Here is a 12,170-nt window from a genome sequence, read left to right as displayed (position 1 = left end):
CCCAAACTGTAATCCAAAACCCACTTATGCATCATCGAGTGCCAGGTGGGTGTGGCCCATCGGGTGGGTGTGGCCCATTGGGTGGGCGTGGCTGCGGTGGTAATAGCAGACTGGGTGGGACTGAAAAGTTCAATCAATCAATTCCAACTTTGCAAGATCTTTTTTTCCCCGCGAGAAGTTGAAATTGACTGATTGATTGAACCTTTCTTTTTTTTTACACATGGCAGCGGAGGCCTAAAGCGAAAAGGTTTTATAAAACCCAGCTGAAGGCCTAGGACTGGGGCGACGGCGCGCATGCCCACAGAGAGGGCTCTGAGTGCCGTCTCTGGCACCAGTGCCATAGGTTCGCCACCACTGCCCTATACTATTTCAGACAAGTGACTGTCCAGTCTCTTCTCAAAAACCTTCAGTGATTAAGCACCCACAACTTCTGACGGCAAGCTATTTCACTGGTCAATTGTCCTCACTGTTAGGAAGTTTCTCCTTAATTCCAGGTTGCTTTTCTCCTTGATTAGTTTCTATCCATTGTTTCTTGTCCTGCCCTCTGGTGCTTTGGAAAATAAGCTGACCCCCTCCTCTTTGTGGAAATCTCTCAAATACTGCTATCATATCCCCCCTAGACCTTCTTTTCTCTAGACTAGACAAACACAAATCCTGCAACCATTCTTCATATGTTTTTGTCTCCAGGCCCTTAATCATCTTAGTTGTTCTTCTTTGCATTTTTTCCAAAGTCTTAACATCTTTTTTGTAATATGGTGACCTAAACTGGATACAGTATTCCAGGTGTGGCCTTACTAAAGCTTTATAAAGCGGTACTTTATCATATGATCCCAGGATACTGCAATGGTCATAAATATGAGTCAGAAGCCAAGCATCTGAATTTTGATCACATGACTATGGGGATGCTACAATGGTACTAAATGTGAAAAATGGTCATGAGTCACATTGTAACTTCAAATAGTCACTAAATGAACTGTTATAAGTTGAGGACTAGCTGTACCCATTTGCCAAGGCTCTTCAAGTCAATATATGTCTGTCTCTGGCTACCATGAAAACCACACTTACTCATTTAGCAAAAATAGGTAAATAGTGTCTTATATCTTTTGTTTATACTAAAAACTGAGAAAACTGAGGTTGCAAGATTGATTGAAGCTCAGAGGTTATGAATCACATTCCCATAACATGAACATAGCATTTCCCCAAACAAAGAGAGGCAGCAGATGCAGAGAGAGCTATGCTTCTTGGAGGGTTTCTGAGTCACAACAACAACAACAACAACAACAACATACCTCACTGCTTATATTAGATTATTAGTACAGCCAACCTGTAATCATATGGGAAATTTTGGTAACTGTTTTATTTCAAGTGCCACCTCTCCTCTAAGCGTCAAGTCTGTGCTTGATTCTGCCTGAACTTCCAAGCCCTTGTAAAATTTAAGTAGCTATTGAAGGGAGGGAGGAATTAAATAGACATATAAAAGGAAAGAAGAACAGAAAATCCCTTGATTCGCAATATATCCACCCACTATACATTCAATATAGATCTATAACATTTTCTGAGAACTTCAATAAGATTATGCTGTTGAAGGATAAGTCTTCATCATGGTTCAGTCCAAGCCGGGAATAAACAACATGGTGACTGCTTTAGAAAGAAGGTTGCAGTTTATTGAAGGGAGAGCCAGACAGATAGATGGCTCTGGAAGAAAAAAGAGCGAGCACATGTAGGAAGTGGGTTTTTATACCTTCTTGAGCCTTTTGTTCCTGTGGCATGAACTTTGACCTGCATTTCTGGTATTCTGATGGTGGTGGGTTAATCCTATTATGTCCCAAAGGTCATATCCTGCTTCCCTGGGGCTGTGGCTGATGACTCTTAGATTTTTGGTGTGAGGGGTTGTTGATTCTCGGGATCTTTCTTCCTAATCCCAGTTTCCTGACTCCAGTCTTTCTGACAAGATTATCACATCTGCAATTCTGCAGACTTGGTTTCTGTTTGGGATAGAGAGACTTGGGGGCAGGGATGGTTTCTGCTTTTAAAATCCTTTAGGGAAATATATTCTGTCTTTTAAATATTTCCAAAAATATTTCTTTCTCTGGGGGGGCTGACTTCCCACAATGCCCAACACTCAATTATTTCATAATTTTGGAATTTAATTAAATTATTTTAGTTTTTCTTCAGTCTGAGACAGAGAACAGACCAAGAGTTGAACTCTGGAAGTGGAAACATCTGACAGAAAAAGAACAAAGCGTTCATATTCAGGAATCCAGCACTGTGGTATCCTGCGGTGCTAGTGAAAAATAAGAAAAACTGAAAGTATTTTCAAAGCATTGAGAAGAATAGAAAAAGAGAAAGTGTATTTAAAACCTCATGCCACATGAAGGAGTTATGCATATTACAAGCTTTGTATAAAAGTTACTCAGATTCCCATGGATAAACTGAGCTATGTTCTTGGTAAATGGATTATAAATGGGGTTGTTTGCTTGCTCCACTTTATTTTCTGCAGTGCAATTCATGTTCTATGACAGAAAATGATTTCTTTTTTTCAAGATTTGTAATATGTAACCAACACATTCAAGGACTCCTGATGTGATTATTTTAAAAATGCAAACTAAAATGCATAGCTTTACAAGGCCATACTTACAGAAATGTACTGAGTATTTTGTCACACACTCTAACATACCAGAACATTAACATCCAGGAAGACCAGTTGACAAGCATAGAATATGACTATGTAAATAACTGAATTAAGGAGTAGAAAAGTTATCTTTTCAATATTTTGACAGATTGTACCATTTTAGAACATGACAATATTTGAGTACCATGTCAAAAACTTGATGACTAAAAAAAAGGGGGGGGGATTTTGGATTTTACTGATTAGATTAGATTCATTTCTTGTTATAGAAATGGCTAGTTTATAATGTTATGGAAAAGTAAAAAGTTGAAGTTCAGTGTTAATGCTTCCTTCTACTGCAACAGAGGAAGTCAGAAGTCAATGCCTTTTCTTTTTCCCTTCTCCCCCTCACTTTTTCCCTCTTTTTCCATCCTACAGTGTCCTGCTATTTGCTTTTGTATTTTTGTATTTTATTCTCTAATAAAATGTTACAAATGGTAAAAAAAACCAGTTTTAATTTCTTAGGTGGCAGTTCCTTTGCTGAATCACTTTCCCTTTGCACTGAGAAATGTATGACAAATATATCCGTATTTATTAATATGCACCACTACCTTGGTGGGCAGCTGGCTGGTTGGCCCTTTCTCCCTCTCCTCTCTCTTCTTCCTCCCTGCCTCCCTCCTTCCACAGTGTAGTAAGAATTCACACACACCCCAGTCCTTTCACTGTACCCCTAAAGACACAGGAATAAGCGCAAAGCAAGAAAGACTCACAAAAGCCTCCCAGAATAAAAAAAAAAACACTAACTCCAGGTTTTTTTTCTTCAAACTGAATAAACTGATTTTAACGCCTGAGGCTTTTTTTAACGATGTTGCGAAAAGCAATTGCGAAAAGCTGAAAAGTGCTAACCTTAAATTAAGCCCGATTACCTACAAAGAAAACTTGCTAGCCTTTGTGAAACAGACTAAAATATTCCAATAACAAAAGCATACAAACCGAGCCTCTGAATTACAAAACGCTGTAAAAACTGTATAAAAATCTTTATGGTGATCCAGTCAAGCTGCCACTGGCTTTTGAAATAAGCCAACCTCTGTTCCGACATGCTTGTCTCCCAGCTTTTTATTTCATCAGCGCTGATTGCATTCCCCTGGCTGGAGAAAACGAACCAGGGGACCTTTTCTTCCAGCAACAACTTCTTCCCTGTCTCTTTTTCCTCCCTACCTGCTGAGCTCTCCTTCCACAGTTCTTCTCCATCCCCTTCACTTTTTTTCCCTTACCCACCAAAACCACCTCCTTTTATATCCTCTCCTCTCCCCCCCTTTTTTTCTCTTTGTTTCACCTCCAGCTACTGCTTACAGAAGCGCCAATCAGCTGGAGCCCTGCAACAATCCTGGGGCTTCTACCGAGCCCCGACAGTCCTGCAGCTCTGGCTGCCTCTCCCTCAGGCTTGTGTTGCTTCAGCTCATTCCCCTCCTCTGCTACACTTATCTAGGTGGGTCGCGCACCACCTGTCACTGGTGGTATGTGTACCACTGGTTGAAAAGCCCTGCTCTAATTATCAGCTAAAACAATGGACAGCTCTTCATAGGTTATGCAATGCAGGAGAAAGCTATAGCCACAGTGACAAATGGCTACTCAGTTTCTTTTTTAAAAAAAACCCCTGTGTTTTTCTTGCTATATTCATTTGTTGGCTTCTCTTTCTGCTTTCTTGCCTCTTCTTTTTTTGACAGTCTTCAGATATTTGAAATTTTCTTTCTCAATTCTCTTGAATCTTTACTTGTTTAGGCTAAACATACTGAGCTAGACTTATCATCATCCTGTCATTTTTCCTAAAACTTTGTTTGTTAATGTCCTTAAAAACATGTTACTTGTTTACTCTAGGTAGAATCTGTCCCTTTTCCACAGGCTAACCAGGAGATGATGTTGGGGATACCTATTCTTTGGGAAATCAAGGGCCAGGAGATGACTTCCTTAATGGTAGTCCCTCACTATGGAATAGCTTGCCCCCTGATATTAGATGAGCTCTACCTTTTTATTCTTTAGGAAATTGATTATTTTAAAATGAAAGCACAGAACCACTTAATGGATATAGATCATACGATCTTTAATTTATGGCATTTGATTTTTTTTAAGAGACAGAAGCCTGGGTGTAATACAGTAATTGAATTTTTAGCATATTATATTTGCATGTTACGTGGATTTGTAAAAATCTATTTCCCTGGAATACCAAGATATTGGTATAAAACTAATATGCCTATTCTTATTCTTCAGCAATAAAAATACACTATTCTGGGCTATCTCTCTTGAACACTGTTACAAAAATAAAAGCTTATAAAGTATGATCTAAATTTATGTTTGAATTTCAACTACAAGCTTCTCAACCTCTGACCCTATTTTAAAGCCCAAGGAAAATGTAAAAAAAAAACCCACTTTGGTGTGAAATCTATTTTAAATACTAAGATATTGGAATGAAAATTATATTCTTTAAAGTGGGAGAAGGAGTATGCAAAATACTCTGCTAGATAAACTAAACTGTCTCAACTCCAGTAAGTTTTGTTCTGTTTGAATGGGCCTCGTGGAAAGCTTTTGCAGGAGTTAACTATCAGAAGGAAGAAAATAAATAAATATTAATCTGCATGTGCTTAGCATGAGTATGTTGGTGAAATGGAGGCATTACTGATGTAAAGCAATCCCCAGCATTTTTCAGTGAAGTCCTGTAATTCAGTAGTAATTTTGTATGAGTATATTTGGTTAACTCTTTTGCCCCAGAACTTAAATTCAGGATTCAATTTTAAATGTACAGTATTCAGGAAAAGCATCCTCTATTTACAATTTCTAATGGCCAAAGGACAACAGGCATGTTATCCTTTTATTTTATTGGGTTTGATTCTTTTCCATCGGACAGGAAGCCTGCATGCACATACAAATAAATAGGATGGTGGCCTCTAGAATTCTGTGTCCCACAGTGATCAATCTGATACATTTAGTAAGTTCACAAGCATGGACAGCTGATAATTTTCTTCCACTACTGCCCACTGACAGCTAGTATTTAAGACATGGTGATGATGTGGCAGACAATTATCAAAATTGCCAATCACTGATAGCATAATGTTCCCATAGTCCCTTCACAAAACCAGCTAAATTAAGGTACTACCACATCTATTGTCAATGAATTCATAGTTTAATATAAAGATATGCTATCTCACAGAACTAAAAAGAGAAGCAGACAAGGAACATGGTACATTCAGATGACTTCCCAGGCCTGGTGGGAAAAATTACAATCACAGGAACTGGCAAACAGCCTGCAGTTAAAAAGAGTTCTCTGGAGAAACTTTCAGTGTTGCAGTTTTAATTTAGTACAGTTTTGTTGGGTATGGCTCAAAGGAATAAGGAAGAACTCTGATATTTTTATGTTCTTTAGTCTAAACTTTCTGACACTCTTTTACATGCACATCTGCTTTTCTTTATGTTTCATGTTGAGTTATTTCAAAGTATTCTGAAGAGTGAGGTCCCCTGAGATTTTTTTAAGTGTTTGGATCTGTAGGACTAAAACTTGTTAAGTACATAGAAGACATTACTTTGCCAGAGCTTTTGGTCTGTGGAGTTGAAGCATCAAGCAATTACACTGAATATACTCCAGAAGACAAAAGACATAACATATCCTATATCCTACAAAAACACCAGCCCAGCAGCCATGGGTGATATGAAATAGCATGTTGGTGAATTTAAAATTATTATTCATAAGAGTGAGGACCATCTCAGGTGTCAAAGGCTGACTAGAACAGAAAAAAAAAGAATTATGCATCATGGGGGAAAAAACTATATAGGCTGCATTTGTGGTCTTTTGTTCCAAACCTATCTACCATTGTCAAATCCAATCAATATAACTGTTTCATCAGAAGTATTAAAGTAAGATTCAACTGCCAGTTCAATTATGTTTTGTACATAGAATGGAGAGGTACATCTTGGTCTTCAATTCAGGCAGCTAAATGTCTTTGAGCTGCTTCTGCCAGCAAGTTAATTAGAAATATGGAAAGATTATAAATTTATAGGTTTGTTTACAAGGATGATGCAAATCCATAAAACATCACATTATTAATTGGGCCTCACTGGAAAAGCTAATTCCAATTTTAATGACTATGTAGGGTTACACAATATTAAGATCAGCATCCACTATGTGTAAGAAATCGATCACTTATAACAAAAGTTTGTGAGCCATCCAGGTTTTCATTCAAGATGGGTGGCTATATAAATGTTTTAATGAAGTAAAAAAATATAGAACTGCACCAGAGTAGATACATGGTTTGAAACTCACAAAAGACTGCACATACGATGGTAGACCTCCAAAGTAAACAATTTTTAAATTTCATTTCAGTAGAGCATAAATTGGGGTGTTCATTTCTTTGCAAATCTAGAGCAGTCTTCTCCACTGAAGCAAAAATAATGGATATGTTGTCAGGAATGGAAGTAGCTAAAACTGGTTTGCAATCTTAACAGATCACATAAATTGCTTGCTGGCAATCTGATGCTTGCAAAAAGAATGTATGCCATTTATAATCTGCTTAAAGAGAGAATATAAAGCCAGATATTACAAGATCTGCATCATCAAATGACATTAGTATTTACTCTGGCTTTCAGTGAAGGAGTCAAAACTTATAATTCAATCTTTGAAACTTATTCTTTTTCAAGGAACAATTAATTCAATGTCAATAGGACACAGTTGCACCAGTCAAGCAAGGGGAAGTTTCCATGAAGAAAATGGTACAACTGGGGAAGCCAATATGAATGCAAATGTGTGTCTCAATATGTATCTATAGCCACACTGCAATGCTCATCTGGATCCCAATCAGCTGAATAGGTGAATCATTTGCTGTCAATAGGGAAGCATTTTATCCATTTCATGAAGAAAAGAATGAGCATATAATCCGGTTGTCAGGAATGTTGTCAGCTGATGTACATAGTGAACCACTGAATTGCAAGAACAACTTTTTAGTGAAGTACATTATTCACTAACTCCAGCATTTCAGGCCACCCTGAGATTTCCTAGGGAGGAAGGAATATTAAATAGCTTTCAGTCTAACCTGAGCAACAAAAACATTTAGATCTTTGCTATATTTCTGAATCTTTGCTTGTGGCCTGTACTTGAATTGTCATTTTGGCCTAGTCCTTGACTTGCCTACTGAAGTATCTTTTAATTCTAACTTCAGTCCTGGGACTGATTTATCACAAGGCACCTAATTCATCTTAGGATACTTCTCACAGCTTACCCTGAATACCATTATATCACTGAAATGCGCAGAGCCACAAAGGAAAAAATGCTTTAGTGATACAATCTTAGCTACTGGATATATAATACTGTGTCCTGTCAAATTAAAATATCAGGAAATAAGTGTTCTTTTGACAATACCAATACATTGGTATTGATGCTATTATTTCTTTATTATTTTAATCATGCTTATTTTGCTTGCAGGCCTGAGGAAGTCAGCTAAATTGAAGAAACAAGTTAGTTGAATTTACTGTGGTGAAGTACATGCAAAGTCCAGTGCTGGATTCCTGGCATTGCAGTCCTCACAGATAATGGAAAACCTAGATAAAGTGAACGCTATGGCCTGCTCATGCTTTGGAATGAGAAAACAAAACAAAACAAATTTCAAAAAAGGTAAGAGGAGAAAACTGGCAGGTGTCTGAATGGAAAGTCCTTGAAAAGAGTTCAACGGGTACTCTGGAAACTATCACATCCTTCCTTCCCTGCCATCTCTATTATCTCTCACCAAACAAGCACATAAACATTGGATATTAATATGGTTAGCCATCTTTCTTCAAAAGCTTTATAAAAAGAGATAGTTGCTCTTGGACATATCTCAAAAATGTCTCTTTTTTCATCCATCCTTGTAAAATTTGTGCAAGAGCAGAAAATTGTGTGAAGCTAAAACATAAAAGTCATTTAGGAAGAGTTCACAGTGAAAAGGTTGCTTCCTCTCCCTACTCTCAGGAGGAGAATACCAAAATTAACAACCACTGCATTGTGTCTGGATGGTTGGGGACTGTCCATCAATGTGACAGGAATATGAACCGGATTTTAGGCTGCATTAACAGAGGGAAAGAATCAAGATCATATGAAGTGTTAATACCACTTTATAATTATTATTATTATTATTATTAATTTAATTTATACCCCGCCCTTCTCCTCATGGGACTCAGGGCGGCTAACAGCCTCATAAAAACTACAATACAAATACAATAATTAAAAGCCGAATTAAAAAGAAATATTTAAACAGGCCGATCATTAAAATTATCCTTAAAAATCCCCTAAAAANCCCCGCTAAAATTCCCTAGGCCAGACCCGCTTGTTGGAAAAGCCATGTCTTTAGGGCGCGGCGGAAGGAGGGGAGATCCGGAATCACCCGGATCTCTGGGGGTAGTTCGTAATGCCTTGGTAAGATTACACTTGGAATACTGCATCCAGTTTTTGTCACCATATTATAAAAAAGATGTTGAGACTCTTTCCACAGTCTCACCATCTTTTTTATAATATGGTGACAAAAACTGGAAAGAGTACAGAGAAGAGCAACAAAGATGATAAGGGGATTGGAGGCTAAAACATATAAAGAACGGTTGCTGGAATTGGGCATGTCTAGTTTAATGAAAAAAAGGACTAGGGATGACATGATAGCAGTGTTCCAATATCTAAGAGGCTGACACAAAGAAAAGGGAGTCAACCTATCTCCACAGTACCTGAAGGCAGGACAAGAAGCAATGGATGGAAACTAATGAATGAGAGAAGCAACCTAGAACTAAGGAGAAATTTTCTGACAATTAGAACAATTAATCAGTGGAACAACTTGCCTTCAGAAATTGTGAATGCACCAATACTGGAAGTTTTTAAGAAGAGACTGGACAGCCATTTGTCTTAAAAGGTATAGGGTACTGGACTAGAACACCTCCAATGTCCCTTCCAACTCTGTTATTCTGCATTCTGTATTGCTAAGAGCTACTTTTGCTATGAGGTAGGCACTGCCTTATTTCTGTATGTTTGTAATTAAATACAATATAAAGAAGCTATAAATATCTGGTGTTTTCAGTATTCTTCACTCAAAAGAAATCATGCCTACTTACAAAGCCTACCTAAACACTTTTATAGGTCATGACTGCCTTTGAGTTCTTATGCCGACATAAGCTGCTCTTCTGTTATATGGGCAACACTTTACAATGGGTTTAAGAGTTCCTGCTCCAGATACTTTAAGGTAGGACTCATCATTGTAGTCACTCAAAATTTCTGGAGTTGCTGAAATCTAGGATTTTATCTAAGTTGGTAAAATCTCATGACTATAATAATTTGATTAATAATAAAGAAATACATTTGATTATGATATTGTAGAAGATGTTCTCATACAAGATCTCATGAAGTTTGGAAAAAACAATATTTTATGAGAATCTGGTGAGAATTTGTAACCTGCTGTCTTCATTTAAAAAAAAATGTAGATCTGTTTTAATAGTTTTATGTTGTTGACTTTTGCCTTAAGCCATTTTTTTTAACTGAACTCTTTCATTCAGTATTCATTTAAAAAGGAAGAAATAGATAACACAGAGTAAGGGCTCCTTTTTTTAAAAATCACCAAACTTTTTTACTCTGAACCCTCCTGTAGTACAGAAATAGTACATTCTACTTTTCACAGGCACTATCTTTCCAATCTTTCCAAAAAAAATTTGCTTTTTATTAAAAGCATATAGAAGAAAAAATATATGTAGAACCATCTCAATACCTGCTATTTCAAACAGCCATTCACAATAGCTCCAATCACTGAACTAAACTGAACAATGTGTCTTGGACCAATTTCAATTCACCTACACAATCAGTGGCTTCAACGCTACTTCATCTCCATTAAGCTCATACTCATTTTGTTTGTTCTTTATTCCTTCAAAAGTCATTGAATTGACTTCAAATTGCTTCATTTTTCCAGGCTCATGTGAAAGCATGAAAAAAGGACAGTGCTTCTTTAATGAAGAGCTGTGCTTGTATGAAGTTCAAAGGATTTCCTCTGAATCATTTTGAAAGCAGACAGCTCTATAAAACATATCAATTAAAATATAGCCCCAAGAGTTTTTTCATTGCTTAGGATTGGCCAGAGAATGGGTGCCTGAACTCTCATGAGATCACAGACCCCAGAAACTTTCATTCTCAGTGTGAAAAGTGTTTACAGTGTCTGTCTCCTGCTTCTCCTCCCCCTCCCAACTCCTTTCCATCACCACCAGAGCACTTTTCACCCAGATGGAGAACTGATAGAGACTGGAAGCTTTGTCTGCTTGCAAATAGGGTGCTTGGAAACGGAGCAAATTGCTCCGTTCCCAAGCACCCCATAGGCACCCAAACACTTTTCACCCAGAGGGAGACCGGAAGCTTCGTCTGCTTGCAAATGGGGTGCTTGGGAACGAAGCAATTCAGTCCATTCCCAAGCGCCCCATTTGCAAGCAGACCAAGTTTCCAGTCTCCATCAGTTGTCTATCCGGGCGAAAAGCGTTCCAATGGTGGCGGAAAGGAGTTGGGGGGGAGCAGGAGACACGCATTGCAAACTCTTTTTGGGCCCAGGAGCTTCCATCAACTCTCCTCTTCCTCAAAGGCAAAGAAACAGTGGCAGAGAGGAGATGGAAATTTGCAAGGTGAGTCTGGTGCAGCAGGAAGGGAGGGGGAAACATGAGGTATCTTAGTGGGTCAGGGAGCCCTTGGGGGCCTGTTCCATCACTAGGCCCACCATGGCCTTCCCCACCCTGAGATACCTCATGTGCATTTAACAAATCACTCATTCGATTAGCGAATACGTAGGTGAAAGCAGGGAGTGATCTCTTTCAAGGTATGAGATTCACTCCTATGAATCCTTGAGTTACGAATGGAATGGGCAGGCTCCATTACATTCGTAACTTGAGGACTACCTGTATTTCCATCAGTTGCCCCGTTCACACATTGTTTTAGTCCATATTTATGCAGCCATGCTGAAATGTGGCAGGAAGAATGAAATAGTCCTTTTGGGAACTGAACCATCTTGTTTTCATTGCTATATATCCCCAAAGGCCCATCAGAATAAAGGATAATATTTCACTGCTAAACAAATGGGGGAAATAAGATTGGCTTGCAGATCCTACTGTTATTCTTTCCAGAAACAATGACCTACATGTTTCCAAGAGACAATCTACCAAAAAATAATTCCAAATAACTTTCACCTTTGATTTGCTTGTATCATGTTCAACTTCTTTAGTAGCTCTCAGAAATTTCAGGGCATTATTAAAAAGGGTATTTCATTTCATATTAAAGTATTTTTTCTGTAATTTTTAATATTCTTTACAAATATCTTGTTTCAAATGATGTTGCTATCCTTCATTTGCCTTTTAATTTTTCCCATGTTATTCTTCAACTCAATTGTTCTCACTGCTGTAGAATCCAATTGTAGCAATATCATTCAAGTTTCTCCATGATGCCATGACATAACGTCTGATTTCACGATGCCTCAAAGACATGGAAAGTTTTATTAGATGCTATAACCATCCAGGCCAATTATTATGCAGGCAAGAA

General features: G+C 37.9%; 1 protein-coding gene across 1 annotated transcript in view; it reads right to left on the bottom strand.

Moving 5' to 3' along the window:
* The window catches only part of ACYP2 (acylphosphatase 2), a 49,383-nt gene that overhangs the window by 1,082 nt on the left and 36,131 nt on the right, over positions 1-12,170 (bottom strand). The window lies entirely within an intron of this gene.

The sequence above is a fragment of the Protobothrops mucrosquamatus genome, unplaced genomic scaffold (genome assembly GCF_001527695.2).
Source record: "Protobothrops mucrosquamatus isolate PMUCROS unplaced genomic scaffold, P.Mucros_1.0 scaffold181, whole genome shotgun sequence".
NCBI classification, from domain to species: domain Eukaryota; kingdom Metazoa; phylum Chordata; class Lepidosauria; order Squamata; family Viperidae; genus Protobothrops; species Protobothrops mucrosquamatus.
Note: the sequence above shows the minus strand (reverse complement) of the source record. Positions and strands in the feature narration are given on the sequence as shown.